Source organism: Gymnoscopelus microlampas (genome assembly GCF_963454915.1).
Source record: "Gymnoscopelus microlampas genome assembly, chromosome: 23".
Lineage (NCBI taxonomy): Eukaryota > Metazoa > Chordata > Actinopteri > Myctophiformes > Myctophidae > Gymnoscopelus > Gymnoscopelus microlampas.
The window spans coordinates 34,968,557-34,990,833 of NC_139960.1; the positions used below are offsets into that span (position 1 = coordinate 34,968,557).

Consider the following 22,277-nt stretch of genomic DNA (forward strand, 5'->3'; position numbering starts at 1 on the left):
GTTAACCCATTAAGACCGGGAACGCATCTGTGCCATTTTAATATTTCTTTGGCTATTCAAAAATAGCAGATATACAAGCTCATAGCGCGGCACCGAGTGCCGCGCTATGAGCTTGTAGATCTGCTATTTTTGAAATTTTAGTACACACTGCATACCATATACACAGTACATAGAGTACACACAGTTAGTACACACTACATACCATATACACAGTACACTCCATATACACAGTACATAGAGTACACACAGCGTGACGTAGAGCGTGACGTCAGAACCGTTCAGAATGGTACAGGCCGACCATTCAGGAAGAACACGAGGCAGCGCGCACGCTTCACCGCGTGGTGGTACGCATTTGTTATGGAACACAGCCCTTTATTGGATGTTTATGGATAGATTGTAAAGACTCTGCACTGTGTGTGTGTGTGCGTGTGCGTGTGCGTGTGTGCGCGTGCGCGCGTCTGCATGCACACTCCTGTGTCTGTTTTCGCATGCATCGTCTGTTTCTTCCTTTTTTCATGTGTCATTTAGCAGACGTGATGTGTTTATATTGTGTGTGTGTGTGTGTGTGTGCGCGTGTGTGTGTGTGTGTGTGTGTGTGTGTGTGTGTGTGTGTGTGTGTGTGTGTGTGTGTGTGTGTGTGTGTGTGTGTGTGTGTGTGTGTGTGTGTGTGTGTGTGTGTGTGCGCGTGCGCGCACGCGCACGCGTTCTGTCCTTGTCCTCTGACTCTGTGTTCTCCAGTCATGCGCGGGAATCTTGTGGGCTCTTAGCAGAGGTCCTCGGGGGTAGGTTGGCGGCTGCCCTTGGCCTGCCCGTGCAGAAAGAACTATCCTTAGCACCCCCCCTTAGTCGCTAGGCCGACCCACTTGGTCGGCCTAGCGACTAAGACTAGCCAATCACGCGAGCACGTGTGCCTCCAGTCTATGGGATGCAAAGTCTTCTTCCGTCGTCCCTCCAAACTAGAGAGAGAGAGAGAGAGAGAGAGAGAGAGAGAGACCGATGCTAGTGAGATTGAAGGCTTTGTTTGTTTTATACTTCATTGTATGACTGTTGTGAGCTTGTAGATCAGCTATTTTTGGCGCGCGACACAGACTGACTGACTGACTGCCTCCCCTCCCTCCATGAGGATGGACAGACAGACAGACAGAATGCACTTGAATGCTTTGACCAGAGGTGGAAAAAGTATTCACATTTTTTTACTTAAGTAAAAGTAGCAATTTAGAAATACTCTGTTCCAAGTAAACGTCCGCAATTCAATGTAATAATAATCAAAATCTACAAAGTAACTAGTAACTAAAGCTGTCAAATAATTGTACTGGAGTAAAAGTACAATATTTTTCCCCTGAGATGTAGTGGAGTAAAAGTATTGAAAATGGGAAATACTCCAGGAAAGTTCCTCAAAGGTGTACGTAAGTGCAGTACTTGAGTAAATGTACTTAGTTACTTTACACCACTGCTTTTGTGTTTGTGTTTGATTACGGACACAGAGAAAAGGTCACGCCGCACCGCCGCCATTAATGAATCTGATTCTGTTACTGTTTACTTTTAATAACCCTGCAAACGGGGGGCGGGGCCTGATGAATATTCACCACAAATAAATACTTGCACTTTGGAACCATCCCTAGTCTAAACATCATCACATGGGGTCTTCAACAGGGGGTCCGGGGATCCCGCTGGCATGGGGATAAACAATGTTTTAAATTACGCAAAGAAAAGATAAACACGTTGAAATGAGGAGATACAAGGTTTCTGCCCTGACGGGAGTGTATAGCTGTGACCTTGTGGTCCTCGTGGCTGCGAGCGACTCATCCATACCGTGACGGCGGCGCTTGGGGGGGACAACAATAGCGCGCCCGATGACATTCCCCCCCCCCCCCCCCCCTCACGGGAACGGCGGTGACATTCATGCCTTTTGGGAATCATCGGGCGCATCGACACTGTGGAAAAACGAGGAGGGACCGTGCCCCGTTCTCTCTCCTCGCTTCAGGTGTCCTCTCTAATCGCCCGTCTTTAATACATTACACGACGTATAGAGGCCGCGATGCGCGCCGCACGCACACACAAATTGTACACTCGCGCGACGCGCTCTCTCTCTCTCACACTCTCACTCACACACGTTTTTGTCACATTCCTAAGCCAATAAATTGCTGACCGGCAGAAAGATTCTAATGTATCCGGTAGGAGACTCAAATATGACACTTTGAGTCTCCTACCGGAACCGCCACCGGTCATCAAATTATTGGCTTAGGAATGCGACGACAACAAAACAAAAATATCTCCATGATTTCAAGTCTCCATGGGTTGTGTAATCGATAGGAAAAAAGTCATTTTGGGGGTGAACTATCCCTTTAACTCTGTTTAACACGGGTCACCAGCGAAAGAAGGACCCCCCCCCCCCCCCCCCCCCCCCGCGCGCTTTGCCATCGTATCATAAAAATGCTAAATATTGGTTATTTTCTATGCTCCCTGTGTGTATGGGGGAACTATTTGTTATTATTATGATGACTTTATTAATCACTTAAACCCTTGTATACTTGTAGTTGACTGGGGTCCCCCAGGACACTCTATTCTTGGTCCACAAATCTCTTTGCCAGTTTTCTTTTTTTTTCACTCCAGATTACACCTCATCAGCGTTGCCAGATTCTGTGAGAGAAACAAGCAACCAGGTCTACCAGCCCAAAAGAAGCGACTATGGGCGCATCCCCGCAACATTAAAATGTTGCGGGGAAATTATAATAAGCAGATCTGGCAACCCTTCACCTCATACCTCTATATTTCAACTTGTTTAGGTCTTTTCGTAAATGAATGCCCAACTTCATCATACAAGAACGTCGCATGAAAGCAGTGAAAATGGCCGATCTCCAAGTAGATCTGCTATTTTCACTATTTTTGAATGTTTTTAAAAAGTGATTATAAAAGGAACGGTTTTGGACATAACAAGGTTTCCACTCGACAGCAAAGACACACACACACACACACGCACACACACACACACACACACACACACACACACACACACACACACACACACACACACACACACACACACACACACACAGCATCTTCCCGTCCCGCTATCATCCAGGCCCAGAGGGGAGGCAGCTTCTCAGCCAGTCTTGAGTCTTGTCGGAAGCCCAATCTACTCTTATAGCCGCAGTGGAGCGACATCTTACATCTCTCTCGCGTAGCGGGACGCCTCATCAACTCTCTTTATTACCTGCTCTCTCTCACACACACACACACACACACACACACACACACACACACACACACACACACACACACACACACACACACACACACACAACCCGTGTGGCAGGCTGTTCTTGTTTCAGCAGCCAATTGCACTTCTAAATGTATTTCGCCACTGTCGAGGTGAAAAACCCTCATACGTTATCATTATTAAAAAAAAAATCTGCCACCGTTGAACTTCTTTGAACTTTCAAATTATCGTCCAAAATATGGACGACTGGTCGAAAGTAGTTAAACATCCTCTCCTCTCGCCTCGTCTCTCCTCTCCTATATCTCTGCCATCGTGTTTACGTGGCGACGCGGGCCTTGCTACTTCCTGTCGTCTCCTCGCATCTGTCATTGTTTTCCTGGGCGCGTGGCGGAAAGTCTGTTTGTTCACGAAGTGGTTTTGTTTTGTTTCCTGTTTTCGTGGCGCCTCGTCGTGAGTCTGACGCCAACCAGCCAGGCGGTGTCCCTCATGTTGGACCAAGTCCTTCCACAGGCCTGTGTGTGTGTGTGTGTTTTTTTTTTTTTCTACCGGGATACCAATCCCAGTCCAACAAAGACGAGGAGAAAGTGACCTTTGTGACTCTCAAGCGGCCCAAGTCGGCCATATTATGCTCGCAAATGTTCCCATATGCTCTGGGCGGGCGTGTAAGCCACAGCGCTCCTCAGAGCGGACACGGGTCGGCTTTCCCTGCCGGTGCTGGTAACCGACAGGACAGACAGACAGACAGACAGACAGGACTACCGCAGCTTCTTCCTAAACAAACTATTCATCGTAGCCCGATAAATAGATCAGACTTCTCTTTTATCTTTCGGGCTAAATCCACACAGCGAATCGTCGGTTTCCATCTGGTATTCTGCGTCTTCCTCCAGGCTCTGCCTGCCCTGTTGGTGCAAATGAAGAGATTTGATAGGGATATACGTCGTATTATAATACACAGATTTACAGACAAAAGCGCGTCGGAAAGGGTTCATGCGTTCAATTCCAACCCAGTATCCCACTCACGCATAGGACGCATGTGTTCTTGTTTTGAAGGGGATCTCTGATAATAATGACATCAGAGAAAAAGACCCGCACACTGTCTGGAACTTGCAAAAAAAAACGTTGCTCTGCTGCACCAACCTTTGAGGTGGGTGGGCCCTAATCCAGAAAAGGTGACTTGAACCCCTATATACTTAGTTGACCGGGGTCCCCCAGGGGTCTCTGCTAGGCGTCCTCCTTTTTTCCTCACCACACCGAATATCTGCGCCAAAAATAGCCGATCCACAAGCTCACTCTCTTTGTGTGTGTGTGTGTGTGTGTGTGTGTGTGTGTGTGTGTGTGTGTGTGTGTGTGTGTGTGTGTGTGTGTGTGTGTGTGTGTGTGTGTGTGTGTGTGTGTGTGTGTGTGTGTGTGTGTGTGTGTGTGTGTGTGTGTGTGTGGCTGACAGTTTAGCCAACTCCAGAGTTGTGGCCTGCTGTTAAGTTAAGGTCTTTGCAAGATCAATCTTGTCAGTCCTCACCTCAGTTCTATCATACTGTTTACCCCACACACACACACACACACACACACACACACACACACACACACACACACACAGAGTGAAGGTTATGGGGAGAGGGATTGGGGGTAAAGGGGGCAGGGGGAGGGGTCGCTGTTCCTTAACATAGAATGGATGGATCCTTTTACATGAGTTGACAGGCTGATGATGGATGGATGGGAGGTTGGACGGACGGATGGATGGACGGACGATGTTGTAGTAGAAGGATACTCCTATTACGTTTAGGATGGATACGGAGGTTGATTGTGTGTGTGTGTGTGTGTGTGTGTGTGTGTGTGTGTGTGTGTGTGTGTGTGTGTGTGTGTGTGTGTGTGTGTGTGTGTGTGTGTGTGTGTGTGTGTGTGTGTGATTGATGATTAATCAGTGATTGGATTCATCAAAACTCAAACCACTTAGCTCCGCCATCGATCTGTTGCGTTGCTTTTATTACTCTTGATAGATTTGTGCAATAATAGTGTATCAAATGAATAAGTGAAATCGGTCCTCTCTCCCTGGACCACTGTGCCTCTTATTTCCCCCTCCTGGTAATTTAATAACATTTTCAATGTAATGGACCGGACTTGCAGTCTAATAACCTGTTCCTAGTGTATGAAATGAATCATATTTGGTATTAACCCAACTAATTACTGTCGTAACTTCATGTCCACAATGCTTTAACCCATTAAGACTTGGAACGCATCTGTGTCACTTATGATTTCTTTGGCTATTCAAAAATAGCAGATATACAAGCTCATGCCGCGGCACCGAGTGCCGCGGCATGAGCTTGTAGATCTGCTATTTTTAGAATCGAATCGGCTTCAGGTCTTAATGGGATAAACTCCATTTGTGAAATATGTTTTTGTGTGCTATACTTGTTCTTGCTGTGTGTGTGTGTGTGTGTGTGTGTGTGTGTGTGTGTGTGTGTCGGCTAAAAGTAACCAGTAATTAAAGTTTTCAAATTGTTTTACTGGAGCAAAAAAAGGACAGTATTTGCTTTTGAGATGTATAGTGGAGTAGAAGAGTAGAATTATAAAAGAGGACTAAACAAGTGGAAATACCTCCAAACAAAGTACAGTACATGAGTACTAAAATGTACCGGTACTTTCCACCGCTGTGGTAGTAGCACACAGCCACACTTTTATGTCGTTGTCGTCGTTTGTCTTTCTTTGAAAACATCCTAGTTGGCGGTACCAGTTTGTGTCTTCCAGAGCGGATAGTAATTTGGGTCAAACACACACACACACACACACACACACACACACACACACACACACACACACACACACACACACACACACACACACACACACACACACACACACACCATCCCATCCCAAAGTACATCCTGTGTTTGAAGAGTATACCACTTCCTGTTGATGCCTCCTCTCGAGCTGCGCTTACTGTGCCCGTCTCTGTCCTGAAGGGAGGTGGGGGCGGGCGGGCATGGGGGGGGGGGGGGTTACATAAATCGTCTGTCGGGTGGAAACCGCATATGTTCAAAACTATTCATTTTCAGGATTCACAAGTGCAAGAAAATGGCAACAAAAAGATAGCAGTTCTGCCATGTTTTGCTACTTTTAAGTGACACTGTGATACGACAAAGTACGGGCATGGAGATAGGAGGTTTCGTTTCCGACGGTAGCATCTCTTGTCCTCTCCCCCCCCACACCCCCCTACACCCCCCTACTTGTCACCATGTTTATATACAAGTTATTTTCCATGTTTTCATCTCTCCACTGTCTCCTAGCTGCATTCTCAAGTCAGTCAGTCAGTATGTATCCGCGTTCTGGTTAGTTTTTTTTTGCCTCTGGGGGCACAACCTCCTTGTTTGGTGTAGAAACAGGAACTCAGTATGGCTCCTCCCCTTTCTTAGTCCACTTCCTCCCCCGTGTGCTTCTTGTTTATTCCTACTAACAACAACACTACACGTTAGTGCTGAGAGATTCAGAGATTACAATTTAGGCATTTAGCAGACGCTCTATAGTCCGACAGCGACAGTAAGCAAGGTCAACACAAGGTAATACATCAAATGCATAGAAACAGTAATCTAGGATCATAGGTCATTGGTTCTCAAAGTGGGGTCCCCCCAGGGGTACTTTAGGGGGTTCCAGGGGGTCCCCAGCTAGATGATGGACAGGAACCAAATGGACCCTTATGGGTCTGTAAATTAACATTGCTTTTACAATGTGAATTGGGGTCCCAGAGGTATAAATGCCATTAAATGGGGGTCCGTAGCCTAATGCATGTCAAACTGGGGGTCCTTGAAATTAAAATGGTTGAGAATCACTGCTAGAGAGCCGTAAAAACCTTCTCTTATTGGGGTCCCTGGCTTATCTTTTCAAATGGGGGTCCGCGGGGTAATAAGTGTCAATTAGGGGGTCCTTGACATGAAAAAGTTTGAGAACCACTGTCATAGGTAAGCCAAGAACCTATCATCAGTCTAACGGGGAAAAAAACAAACATAATCTGTACATTGAAACGATGCACACTACAGGATGCCAGGTCTGCAAAGGACCTGGCCCTCTGTCTTCATAACATGCTATCTAAATCAGGGGTTATCAACAGGAGGTCCGGGACCCCTAGGGGGTCCTCAGAGTCACTACAGGGGGACCGCCAAATCTTTGTGTGATATGATTATTAATGTTTTTACATTAACCACTTGAACCCTAGCATCCCTTTTCTGAAGGGAACTTTAGCCAAAAATAGCAGATCTACAAGCTCACAACGCCTCGCGCTGCGAGGCGTTGTGAGCTTGTAGAGCGGCTATTTTTGGTAAGTTTGGTGTAGAGGGAAAAAAAGAGCAGACCAAGTAAAAAAAAAAAGGTTTCATCTGAAACACAACGTATACAATATAGAGGGGGTCACTGCTTCATCTCTCTCTCAGCTAGGGGGTCCTTGGCCTGAAAACGTTGAAGACCCCTCATCTAAATGGCCAATTATCTTAATCGGCTATTTTCAAATAACCTATGTATAAAATAGGGATGAAGTGGTTAATGTTTTGTAATATAATCATTTATATCTGAAAAGTAACTAGTAACTAAAGTCGCATTGTGAGCTTGCTATTTTCAAATATTTTAGTACTTTTACTCTTGGTACTTAAGTACATTTCGATGCCAATACTTTTGTACTTTTACTCAAGTACATTTTGAATTCTGGACTTTTACTTAACGTAACAGAGTAAATTGCAGTATTGGTACTTTTACTTAAGTAAATCATTTGAGTACTTTTTCCACCACTGCGGTCTCTCTCTCTCTCTCTCTCTCTCTCCTCTCTCTCTCTCCCTCCTCTGTGTGTCGTTCGTTTAGTTTTTGTTCTGAACTGTAGGAAAGAAGAGGGAATCAATGAACAAAGGAAGTGTCAGCGCCAACGACAAATGGCCAGGAGAGAGAGAGAGAGAGAGAGCGCGATAACACTCTGTTCACAAGCCGGTCGTCATGGCAACACCGTTGCAACCCCGGGGCGTGTCTCAAGGCGGTTAATTAAAAAAGTGTATTAATTGCCTTTTAATTGTATTTATACAATGCAGCATAGAGGTAGTTTCATTTCGGTTCCTTTTACTTCCCTTTATTTCTTTGTTCGCGCCCACGTTGCTCTCTCTCTCTCTCTCTCTCTCTCTCTCTCTCTCTCTCTCTCTCTCTCTCTCTCTCTCTCTCTCTCTCTCTCTCCCCCCCCCCCCCCCCATAATGTCCAAAATGCAGTGTGCCGCCGAGCCAGGCAGGAACCCCCCCCCCCCCCCCCCCCCCCCCCCCCACACACACACACACACACACACACACACACACACACATACAGTACACACACACACACACACACACACACACACACACACACACACACACACACAGGGCCCAGTCAGAATAAGTGGAATAGAGCACCGAATTCCGACATAATGTTTGCATCCTACCTGGGTCACCCCCCCCCCCCCCGTCCCCCCCGTCCCCCCCATATTCTGAATTCCAGTGGTGTAAAGTAACTAAGTACATTTACTTAAGTACTGTACTTAAGTACAATTTTGAGGTCCATTTACTTTACTGGAGTATTTCCAATTGTCTATACTTTTACTTCTACTCCACTTCATCCCATTGACAAATATTGTACTTTTACTCCACTACAATTATTTAAACTTTAGTTACTAGTTACTTTGCAGATATATATATTGTTACATTATAAAACATACATTAACCACTTTAGCCCTATTTTATACATCAGCTATTTGAAAATAGCAGATCTACAAGCCCACAACGCGTCGCATCGCGGCGCGTTGTGGGCTTGTAGATCTGCTATTTTCAAACCTTTTAGTACTTTTACTTTTGGTACTTTAAGTACATTTTGATAACAATACTTTTGTACTTTTACTCAAGTCAATTTTGAATTCCGGACTTCTACATTGCAGTATTGATACTTTTTCTTAAGTAAAACATGTGAGTACTCTGGCAACATGTTCAGTAGCATCTTCTATAAAATCTTAAAGGGATAGTTCACCCAAAAATGAAGAAAAAACTTTTCTATCGATTAGTTACCCCATGGAGACTTGAATTCATGGAGATGCATATATATATATATATATATTTTTTTTTTCTTTTTTTTTTTCGCATTCCTAAGCCAATAATTTGTTAACCAGCAGGCAGCGGTTCCGGTAGGAGAAACAAAGGAGACTCTTTGTGTGTCCTACCGGAACCGCTGCCGGTCATCAAATTTATTGTCTCAGGAATGCGACAAAAACTACAGAAATATCCATGAATTCAAGTCTTTATGGGGTGACCAATCCATAAGGAAAAAAGCCTCAATCTGTGATTTCTTCATCTGGTTGGCAGTTTGTAGAACAGCAGGAACAATATTGCTAAATCATCATAATCTTGCATATTGTGTTAATTGTTTAGTGTGCGGGGGGGGGGGGGGGCTCGTTTCATAATGTTTCACAATTCACACATCAGGACTTGGTCAATGGTCACGCAAACATTGTCAGTCGTGATATTTTATTTTGCTTTAACCTATTAAGACCTGGAACACATCTGTGTCACTTTAGATATCTTTGGCTATTCAAAAAATAGCAGATATACAAGCTCATGGCGCGGCACCGAGTGCCGCGCCATGAGCTTGTACATCTGCTATTTTTTGAAAAATCGAGGAAACATATTTTATATATATCAAATATTTTGTATTTAACTCTCTGTGCCAATTAAATAAAAAAATATGTTCATACTGTGCCAGCATTTTTTAGCGGTGCCAACCGCTCTAAGCTTGACTTTGTCCGTATGTCCGTCCGTCCGTCCGTCCGTCCGTCCGTATGAGCCTGACGGCAAAGAAGAAACACATACACACGCACACACACACACACACACACACACACACACACACACACACACACACACACACACACACACACACACACACACACACACACACACACACACACACACACACACACACACACGGCCTTGGACATTGCCTATGCCATCTCTCCTCTCTTTGGCCACACGTGCCACTGCTTATCAAAGAGGGCCCCCCCAATGATGTTATGTCCGTCCGCCCGTTTATAGCACGGGATTTCAAACAGCTATAACTCCAGTTCGCAGCATGCCACCAAGTCCTAATTTGATATGTGGACTTAGACCACCAATAGGGACGAGCATGAATTGCTGAAGTTATCAAAGCAGGCTCCAGGGACCCCCCCCCTTAAGTTATGTCCGTCCGCCCGTTTGAGCACGGGATGTCCGTTTCAGCACGGGATGTCCGTTTCAGCACGGGATGAGCACGGGATTTTAAACAGCTATAACTCCAGTTTGCAGCATGCCACCAAGTCCACATTTGGTATGTGGACTTAGACCACCAATAGGCACGAGCATACATTGATGAAGTTATCAAAGAGGGGTCCAGGGACCCCCAGCGCCCGTATGAGCACGGGATGAGCACGGCATTTTAAACAGCTATAACTCCAGTTTGCAGCATTCCACTAAGGCCACATTTGGTATGTGGACTTAGACCACCAATAGGGACCAGCATGAATTGCTGAAGCCCCGCCCCCTCTGTCTTCCCATTGGCTGGCCTTCAAACAGCCATAACTGAAGTTCGCAGCATGCTATGGAGTACAAATTTTGTACATGGACTACCGCCCCAAAGGCACCGCTTCCTTCACATAGGGTGTGATTTTTTTTAATAATAAATAAACAAGAAGTGAATGGAGCAGCAAATCTTCGGATCACGATATCTTGGGTTCTGAAAATGTGTTTTAAAAAAAAAAAAAAAATTATTTTTAACTCGGGATAACTCGTTTTTGGCACTCAGAGTTTAAAAAAACCTGTTTGGATTTAGAAGACATGCTTAGAATCGGCTTCAGGTCTTAATGGGTTAATCCGTGGCTAATGACATGATTACGACAAACACTCTAGCTCTGATTCCTCTCCTACCCCCCCCCCCTTGCATGTCTCCTTTGGCCCTGTGATGATTGAGTGTGTGCGCTGCGTCTTGCAGCTGGTGTGTTTTTAATTGCATGCTTTTTTTTTTTCCCGGTGCTGTTTTTATTATTTTTTTTATTTCTCATTCTGACGACGTCTCGCGCTGCTTGATTATCTTTTAATGACCGTACATAGACGCGTAGCGCCCATGCAGCCATCGCCGAGCGGGGCCGCCTTGCATAACACCCCATATGCTGGAGCCACGCCCTCAGGGAGCTGTGTGTGTGTGTGCGTGCGTGTGAGTGTGTGTGCACACAGCGTTCAGGTGGTATTTCAGCGGTCTGATGGTCTATATACCAGCTGAGTGTTGAGATGCCCATGAGGCTAGCAGCACAGGTGTGTGTGTGTGTGTGTGTGTGTGTGTGTGTGTGTGTGTGTGTGTGTGTGTGTGTGTGTGTGTGTGTGTGTGTGTGTGTGTGTGTGTGTGTGTGTGTGTGTGTGTGTGTGTGTGTGTGTGTGTGTGTGTGTGTGTGTGTGGAGGGGGGGTGCATGGGGTTGGGGGTCTGTATGTGCTTGTGCATGTGGCCCAAATTGCATGTGCACCCGTATGTTCTGTTTCCATGGTTACACCATGCCCCTCCTTTTCTCCACACACACACGCACGCGCGTGCGCACACACACAACCCCACCAATCAATGTCAGGATAGACCGTTAGACCTTGATGCTAACACCACCTTCTCAGTGCTCTATGACACACACACACACACACACACACACACACACACACACACACACACACACACACACACACACACACACCTCTAAGTGGATCAACTCATGTGTCAATTTAAAGAGTTCCAGGTTACGAGATATCTGCAGGTCATTTCCAGACTCTTCACTGTAATTCTGTGTGTGTGTGTGTGTGTGTGTGTGTGTGTGTGTGTGTGTGTGTGTGTGTGTTTGTGAGTAAGTGACAGCTCAGAGGGTCATATTAGCTGTGTAAGCCAGGGTTGAGTAGCCTTACTGCCCGTCTGCGACTGCTTTGATGGCAGAACATCTGTTGGCTGTGATATGAAGCTATGACTGTCTCTCTACCTCTCTCTCTCTCTTTCTGTTTCCCCATCTCTCTCTCTCTCTCTCTCTCTCTCTCTCTCTCTCTCTCTGTTATGAATTCCCAAGCTGTTCGCCCCTCCTCCCCTTCTCTAAAACCCTGTCCCAAGCCACCTGTGTCTCTCCCTATTTCTCTCTCTCTCGCTCTCTCGCTCTCTCTCTCTCGCTCTCTCTCCCTCTGTTATGAATTCCCCAGCTGCCCCCCCCCCTCCCGTCTCTAGAACTCTGTCCCATGCCACCTGTGCAGTTTTAATGCATAATTTATCTGCTAAGTAACCACATCCGAGGGACTCATCCCTTTCTGCCACCCCGCCCCTCCTCCTCCTCCCTGCTCTTGTCATTTTCTCCTCCTCGGGGCTAAAGGATGGAGGCTGCGGACACTTATTTATTTATTTAGGGAGATTAAGCTCGTTTGGCAATCCAAAGGGTCTAGAAAGCCACTGTCATTTTGCCTTCACCGATTGAACCTGCGAAAACACCTGAACCTAATTAGCTAATTACTGTACTGGTTCCTGCTGTGCGGTGAATGGTAATTTTCCAATTAGGAAGTGAATTCAAGTCGGCGTGCATAAAACTTTTATGAGGTGCTTCTGTGTTTCTGGGGGGTCGGCGGGGCTTGTTTATCTGTCCTGTCGGTGGATATAGCCGTTCGTTTCTTTCGTTTTTTTTCCTTTTTAGTCGTGATCTCTGTTTTTATGGCATTGTCAAGCGCGGCCTGTGTGTGTGTGTGTGTGCGTATGGCTGACATGTTGTCGTTCCGTGTGTCCATACGCGGTTGCACGTGTGGCCTTGGCGACAACTACGAGCGAGTCGTATTATTTGACGCACGCTCTCCCGCGTGGCAGTAACGTCGCTGCCGCGGTCGTAGCTCAGCCCCGTCACCCCGGCTTCCTTTCTTTCCCCCCCCAAGGCCACGCTGTTGCGCGCGCTACGCGTGCTACGCGTGTGTCCGCGTGCGCGACGTGTCCTCGCTCACTCCGCTCTGTGTGTGTGTGTGTTTTATGGCTGTGTTGTGACCAAGGCAGCCATGCATTACATCTGAATATGAGGGCAAAGCTAGGAAAGGGAAGACGCAGGGCCCGCGCGCTGCCTGCATACCAACGCGCCACGGTCCCCTAAATCATCGGCCCTCGGAGCTGCCACCGCCTTCCCTCTCTCGTTTAACCCCTCGCCTCCCCTCGGCAGGGCGGGGGGGCCACCCAGGGCTAATGCACCATCACTGTCCCCCCTCTCTTAACCTTGGAGGAAACGGCCCGGTTCTGCTCGGTGGAATGGGTTAACCCATTAAGACCGGGGGAACGCAGACTGTGTCATTTTGAGCTTGTAGATCTGCTATTTTTTTAATAGCCAAAGAAAAAAAAAATGACACACGGATGCGTCCCCCGGTCTTAATGGGTTAACGTCTCGGCCTAGCGGGCCGGTTCTGCTTGGTGGAAGGTGGAAAGGGTTAACGTCTCGGCCTAGCGGGGGCCCGCTGCCATCCGTCTCCGTCTCTCCTGACAACGGCCATCCTTTTTTCTTTTTCTTTTTTTTTTCTCTATGTGAGTAGGCGGGGCATGCTGACACCCGCCAGTCAAGCGGACCGGTCCAATCAGAGAGCCGAGGAGAGTAGAGTGGTCCGCCCATACTGTCAATCATCTGCTTAGCGATTATTCTATCCATTACTTGTTCAATTAAGCAAATGATCGAGAAGCACTTTTTTGGGATACTTTTTTTTTTTAATCATTGAATTAACTCACTGAGTGCCAGAATTATTTCTGGCTATTTCTGGCCAGTGCGATTTTTTTTCCCCAGCGATTAACCCATTAAGACCTGGAGAAGCATCTGTGTCATTTTTTTGATTTGAGCTAAAAAGCATTATTTTACACATTGGCTATTCAAAAATAGCAGATATACAAGCTCATAGCGCGGCACCGAGTTTGTATGAGCTTGTAGATCTGCTATTTTTGAGAAATCGTGAAAATGTGTGCAAATCTTTGAATATATATATAGATTCTTTGCAAAGCAAAATGAACTCAAATCATTGCTTCTTGGGGTCCCTGGAACAAAAATATTTTTGAGATTGGGGGTCAGCCAAATACAGATTCCTCCGTGCTCTGATGTCATCAGAGCGTTTGTGCTGTGTCAGGGGAGACTTGGTGTTTTGGTGACACGGGTTCAGCCCGTGTCACCAAAACAACCCTCATCGCCCATTACCTCGGATGAACTCTGATCGGTCGATACATCAAAACCCCCCCCCCCACGACCTCCGTCTTGTCAATCTTTGGAGAACGCCCCCCACCCTCCCTCCAATTGGCCGCCGTGCATTTACCCGACATGAACCCCCTCTCTCATCAAATCACTCAATGAGTCTCATTGGTTCTAAAAGCTCCCCAGAGTTGAAAAATGAACATTTGCACTTAGGAGAGAGAGAGAGAGAGAGAGAAGAGGGGCGGGTTCTTCAGCAGCGCCACCGCAAACATGATGGATGGTTTTATTAAAATGGCATTTGACGACGCACACACAGACACACACGCGTACACACACACCCCGTGAGGATAGTTAATCCATATTCCCTGTGCGGTTGTACCTCCAGCATGCATGTTGTTGGCCTGCGTGGCCTGCTCTACGGTGTGCGTTGTTTGATATCAGTGCTGTGTCGTCACGGTCGGGCAGAAACCTTGTATTTACATATTTTTTTATGTTTTTTGGGGGGGGGTTGTTTTTGTAAATTAAGGCCCTACTCCATCACAAAAGAGTGAAAAGTACTAAAAGTACTAAAATGTTTGAAAATCGTAGATCTGCAAGCTCACGCGTTGTGAGCTTGTAGATCGGCTATTTTCAGATAGCCTAGGTATAGAATAATAAAATAGTAATAGTATGTATATAGGGCTAAAGTGGTTAATGTGTTTTCCTCTGAAATGTAGTGGAGTAGAAGTTAAAGTATAGACAATTGGAAATGCTCCAGTTAAGTAAAAGTACCTCAAAAGCACTTGAGTAAATGTACGTACTTAGTTACTTCACACCACTGAAAAACGATAATAAAACATTGAACGGTTATGGACTGACAAGGTTTTCCACCCGACATGCAGCGATATTCATGATTCATGAACGCCACCGTCTTATCATCAGCAAAGAATGCCTTTTCAGACTGTTCTTCACGATAGCTGTAGAAAGACGCTCCAAGATCTGTATTGTGGATTATACACCAAAAAAGATGTGATTTGTGTAAATTGGCGTGTAATGGAGTGCTTTTATGATAGTCATTTTTTTAAATGCAAAATGCCTTGTTGGATTTCAGCAGTGGTTATTATGGCTTTAACCCATTAAGACCTGGAACTGTGTCATTTTTAGATTTGAGCTAAAAAGCATTATTTTACACTTTGGCTATTCAAAAATAGCAGATATACAAGCTCATAGCGCGGCACCGAGTGCCGCGCTACGAGCTTGTAGATCTGCTATTTTTGAAAAATCGTGAAAATGTGTGCAAATCTTTCAATATATATGTTTTTAAAGCGAACATTTTTAACTCAAATCTTTGCTTCTGGGGGGTCCCTGGAACAACATATTTTGATGGGGGTCCACGGCCAAATACATATAATTCTGGGGGTCCTTGACATGAAAAAGATTGAGCACCACTGATATAGAAACATAAGTTTTTCAGAAAACTGTTGGGATGTAGGAGACATGTAGAATCGGCTTCAGGTCTGAATGGGTTAAAGGGAAGCAAACTGTTTTGTCGTCGCTGTTGCGCAGAAACCTCGTATCTCCATATTTGTCTCCGTTCATTAACGCCCTACTTGATCATCCTACGGCGTCACTCAAAAGTAGCAGATCTACAAGCTCGAAACGCGTCGCTTGCAGATCTGCTACTTTTGCTATTTTTGAATTTGAACCCTGAAAAGTAACGGTTTTGGACATATTCGGTTTCCACCCGACAGAGAAAATGTCTGATTTAGATTCACACACACACACACACACACACACACACACACACACACACACACACACACACACACACACACACACACAGAATAACTATCACGTCTACAAAGCTACACCGAGCGCACAAATAAGTCTTAACTCAGACGACGTCAGGGAGCTCCCGAAAGCACATCAATTTGCAACCAAACCGCATAACGTGCATAATTCCTGCCGTTTTTATTTCACTGCAATCAAAGTCTTAAATAAAAAAAGCCCTCGGGGGCCGCGAGGAGAGTTTCCAAAAATCGATTATATATCTAAATTAAAAACCATGAATTCCCTGTCACGCATTACGATGTCAAACCTTAAGGACTTTTAAAGGACTTTTGTAACGCACATTCCAAGGACGGCAAATTATATTATCAAGCGTTGCGGTTCTTTGATTTATAGCCTCGGAATATGAAATCAAGTACCTGCGATGAAAGTGTGTAGACCCACGCGGGAGATGTACTTTGAACCGTATTGATCCGGTAATACAATCTTTTATATTATGTATTGTATGCAGAAGCACCCAGGAGCTGACTTCAGATGAGAGTTTGAACAATAGACGTGCATGTCTTTTATACAGGACTGTAAAGTAACTGAAGTGCATTTACTCAAGTACTGTTGGTACTTACGTATCATTTTTTACTTGAGTATGTCCAATTTTCTGTACTTCTACTCCACTACATCTCAGACTCAGAGGCCAATATTTTACTACTTTTACTCCACTACAATTATTTGAAAACGTTGGTTACTAGTTACTTTGTCGATTTTGATCATTATTACAAAACTTACATTATTGTGAGCTTGTAGATCTGCTATTTGCAATACATTTGAACACTTGTGAAATACATTCTGCATAATGAGTACTTTCTACTTTTGGTACTTCAAGAACATTTTGATACCAATACTTTTGTGCTTTTTACTCGAGCACATTTTGAATTTGGGATACCTGGCACAAAGCATTTTCATATGGGGGGGGGGGGGGTCCATGGCCAAATACATATCATTTTGGGCGGTCCTTGGCACTAAAAAGTTTGATAACTACTGGGGAACTAAGGCAACTGTAGAATCTGCTTTGTTCTTTTTTTGTTTTTCTCTCCATTTGTTTGATGAACTGTTTCAACCCCTATTTCAAACGATCTTGTGTGTTTGCCTGCGTGAAATGTGCCGATGATGTGGGCCAGAACTACAGGTCTAGCCTTGGTTAACCACTTAAATCTCGTCTTAAAGCTTGTCGATCTGCTATTTTCTCGCGAAAGCTTTTCCCCACGATACGGATGCAGGGGTTTTAAGTGGTTATTATAGCCCTGTAAATGGTTAAAAATCAGCCCTGCTGTTGGGGAGGGGGGGGGGGGGGGGGGGGGGCTGCGGTGGAAGTGGCCTCGCTGTCCGGGGCAATCGTCATTCCTGGTTAATCCATTCAGACCGGGAGAACGCATCTGTGTCATTTTTTGAGATCTCTTTGGCTATTCCAAAAAATAGCAGATATACAAGCTCATATTAGCTTTTAGATCTGCTGTATCTTTCTTTTTTATAGTGGAAATGTTTTGTGAGATGGGGGTCCGCTGCCAATTACATACAATTTTGGGGGTCCTTGACATGAAAAAGTTGGAGCACCACTGATATAGCAACATACTGTCAGGACCCCCCCCCCCCAGAAGCAAAGATTTGTTTTAAAAACATTTATTCAAAGATTTGCAAAAGAAAAATAGCACAAAGTGCCCGCGCTATGAGCTTTTGTAGATCTGCAATTTTTGAATAGCCCAAAGGTACCTAAGACGACACGGACGCGTTCCCGGACTGAACGGGTTAATCATTCCTCACCTCTAATGGCTTCGTCAATATGGACAGCATCATCGAACCGCCAGGATATCCAGGGTCTCCGAACCCCATCTCCCAACTCATTAATACAAAGAGTTGGACACAGATTTTCAATGAGGGTTCCTTTTGTCACTTTGTATGCAACTCCAGGGGTCTCTCTACGGATGTTTATTTATTCTTTGGTTGCATTCTACAGATAACACTGTGCTTCAAGGGGACATGGGGTTTGTTATGGTCAGTCAGGGCCGGGTTTAGACTAGGGAACATAGGGTTTGTTATGGTCAGTCAGGGCCGGGTTTAGGCGAGGGGACATGGGGTTTGTTATGGTCAGTCAGGGCCGGGTTTAGGCGAGGGGACATGGGGTTTGTTATGGTCAGTCAGGGCCGGGTTTAGGCGAGGGGACATGGGGTTTGTTATGGTCAGTCAGGGCCGGGTTTAGGCGAGGGGACATGAAGTTTGTTATGGTCTGTCAGGGCCGGGTTTAGGCGAGGGGACATGGGGTTTGTTATGGTCAGTCAGGGCCGGGTTTAGGCGAGGGGACATGGGGTTTGTTATGGTCTGTCAGGGCCAGGTTTAGGCGTGTGGTTGACGTAGAGCAGTTAGTTGCCCCGGGGAACGGACGGGCCCAGGTTGGCCCTGACCTGACCTTTTAATGGGTTAAACTCAGTGGTGTAAAGTAACTAAGTACATTTACTCAAGTACTGTACTTAAGTACAATTTTGAGATACTTTTACTTTACTGGAGTATTTACAATTGTCTATACTTTTACTTATCCTCCACTACATCTCAGAGGAAAATATTGTACTTTTACTCCACTACAATTATTTGAAAACCTTAGTTACTAGTTAATTTGCAGATATACATTATTACATTATAAAACATACATTAACCGCTTTAGCCCTATCTTATACTTAGGCTTTTTGAACACAGCCGATCTACAAGTGTCGCATCGCGGCGCGTTGTGAGCTTGTAGATCTGCTATTTTGAAACATTTTTAGTACTTGCACTTGTGGTACTTTAATATCAAGGCGGGTAATGTGTTAAATACATTTTGAGCGTTGGTCGCTAATACTTAATCAACGGAAATCTGAGCCCTACCTGAGCAGAACGTACAATAATGGGCCCTGCCCGACCCATAACCGGTGGTCGAATAATCAAACAATCGTTACTAATAGAATACCGAAGTCCTGACGTCACTCGTTCATCCCCAGGTTCGTAAAGTAATTTCGCTATGGAGAATAACATTGGGTCATCATAGAATCGTCTCGTATAAGAATTGTGGTCCAAAAATAAACAAACTGTCTCGGCATAATTGTCAGGGAGGAGGTTCTGTATCGTTTATGATAGTCAGTCACTTATATTTGATACAGTCTGTTTCTGGCGAAAATGTAACTAATTCGGCGGAAGTAACATTATCGTTTTTTCACCGTCAGTTGATGCTTCATATCCATAAGAGTCAAACCGCCGGGGTCACTTCTATGGGATTCAGAATGGGGGTGGAAAACCGCGAACCAGGTAGACAAACCAAGGATGTGTAAATTACGGCAGACTTCGGTGGTCTATAGCAGTAGAATCACTTACTTAGATTTTGATCAGTCATGCACATTGTGTTTTCATCATTTAACTGAATGTGTCTTGGCAAAGCGTACAGTCAGTAACCTGTGCAGTAAAATGTTCAGAGTTGTGTCTAGTTAACCCATTAAGACCTGGAACGCATCTGTGTCACTTTAGATTTCTTTGGCTATTCAAAAATAGCAGATCTACAAGCTCGTAGCGCGGCACCGAGTGCCGCGCTACGAGCTCGTAGCTCTGCTATTTTTGAAAAATTGTGAAAAGATATGTTTTATATGTTTATTCAAATATCTGTTAGGATTTAGAAAACATTTTAAGAATCGGACTGGTTGGGTTAAGTGAAAGTGAGCTGCAGCTGTCAGCGTGGGCAGGAAGGGTTTTAGATTTATAAAGCTTTTGATGTAAGCTCCTGAGATGAAGAGCTGGAAGGGAACCACACCCCACTCACACACACACACACACACTCACACCCAAAGAGAGAGAGAGGAACGGAACCTCGTATCTCCATATTTCAACTATTAATGCTTTTACTTTTTGCTTTTTCAGATTACTGCCCTACTTTGACAATAAAGGAGTGAGAATAGCCGATCTACAAGCTCACAATGCAACGCGTTGTGAGCTTGTAGATGGGCTATTTTCACTACTTTGAAATGTTTTTATGTATAATATTTTCATCCGACGGCAACGAAATGCAACATATCCCCCCCCCCAAACACACACACACACGCACCATGAATTAATGGGCCGTTTCACCCAAAGGGGCTTCATCAGGAATATAATAGGGGGCTAAATTGACTTACAAAGCGCACATGTATGAATAACACGCACCCATTGATTTGGGAGGAGGGGGTAATGAATTAAAGATGGAGCCGTGGTGTGAGTTTCCATGTGAAGGAGACAGAGGGCTTAATGAAGAGGATTCACTTTGTGAGACACCAGCTCAAAGTTTTGTCCTTTGAACCAAACTGAAGAAATAGCTCACTTTTGCTGCAGATGTCGGTCCAATTGGCTGCATCCAAATTCAACAGAGGGGTTATCCGTATAACTGTGTGTGTGTGTGTGTGTTTGTGTGTGTGTGGGGGGGGGGGGGGGGGGTTGTGGATTTGGTCTTAGTGGATCAAGCTCACATTATTAGCATTGACATGCTGTCACCTTTTATCAGCGTTCAGAACAGGTCTCGTCCTCCTTTGTCCCAGCGCTGTTGTGTGTGTGTGTGTGTGTGTGTGTGTGTGTGTGTGTGTGTGTGTGTGTGTGTGTGTGTGTGTGTGTGTGTGTGTGTGTGTGTGTGTGTGTGTGTGTGTGTGTGTGTGTGTGTGTGTGTGTGTGTGTGTGTGTGTGTGTGTGTGTGTGTGTGTGTGTGTGCGCACGCACACGTGCGCGCTCAATTGTCCGTCAGATGAGGCGTGTTTATTCACACACCTGTGGCTGTGTGTGAGCGCATGCATGCGAGCGTGTGTGTGTGTGTGCGCATTAGGGCAAATTTGTGAATGTAGCTTTGATGGTGGAGCCTGTCTAGACTCGGCATCCACTTGGCGGGAGGTTAGGCAGCCCAAACAGCCAGCGGCGAGCATCTCCTCCATGGCCCCACTGCGCCTCCTCTCTACCTGGAGAGCTCCCCGAGAGCTGCTCCTCCTCCGTCTGCAAGCCTCCCCCCCAGTCTGCCAGGCTGGGGGATTAAGTCCAGCCAGCCAGCCAAGAAGTACCGGGTCAAATACCTTCGTCTTTCTGGGATTTTTCTCCCCCGACCGCACTGCTTTGCTCTCTAATAGCGGTAAAGCACAGACTTGATGAGAGCGAGAAGTGGCTGTGCGGGTGGATTTTTTTTTTTGGGGGGGGGGCTCAAGAACATTGGCTGGAACACAAACGTTTTGTTTTGTTCAGACATGTTTTTTTTTGTTAAGCTAATTTGTGTGTGTGTGTGCTCGTGGTCATTCATAAGTAGTGAAGGTCAGTCCAAAGTAGCCTCGGAAACCCATGCCTTTTTTTTTGTTTCAAAAGAAAAAAAGCCTGGGAGAACCTTGCAGAAACGCTGGTCTTAGGACCTTGTTATCTCCTAACCAATCAGAGTGCTCCAAACCCAGGCGCTGGAATCCAGCGCCTGGGTTTGGCTCCGCCCTTCAAGACCATCGATTGGGCTCGTTCTTTCAGTCTAGTCCAAAGTGTCTTGGCAGTTGTCTGTCTGACTGACTGACTGACACACACACACACACACGCACACGCACACTCTCTCTCTCTCTCTCCCACTCTCTCTCACTCACACAGTCACACTCGCTCTCTCGCGCGCGCTCTCTCTCTCTCTGTGTGGCAGTGCTCTAGTCACATACCTGCACTCAACTGGAACAAACAGGGATGGTTGGATGCTCAAGGAAGGTCATCGTCCGTGTGTGTGTGTGTGTGTGTGTGTGTGTGTGTGTGTGTGTGTGTGTGTGTGTACCGCTTGTCACAGCCAGCAGTGTGACTGTGCCTATGGGCCCACATACTGTAACAGTAACATGCATGATGTGAAGAGATGTGTGTGTGTGTGTGTGTGTGTGCACATAACATCCATGTGTGTTTGTGTCACTGCGCCCACGGGCAACACACACACACACACACACACCGCTGAAGGTCAGAGGTCAGCCGGCCCGGCGGGTCAGCCTGTCCAACGACAAGCCCCCCCCCCCCCCCCCATTACCCA

The 22,277-nt window shown here is 45.8% G+C and overlaps 1 protein-coding gene across 1 annotated transcript in view; it reads left to right on the plus strand.

Moving 5' to 3' along the window:
- Nucleotides 1-22,277, plus strand: part of snd1 (staphylococcal nuclease and tudor domain containing 1) — a 390,687-nt gene that overhangs the window by 268,470 nt on the left and 99,940 nt on the right. The gene's annotated exons all lie outside the window — the stretch shown is intronic.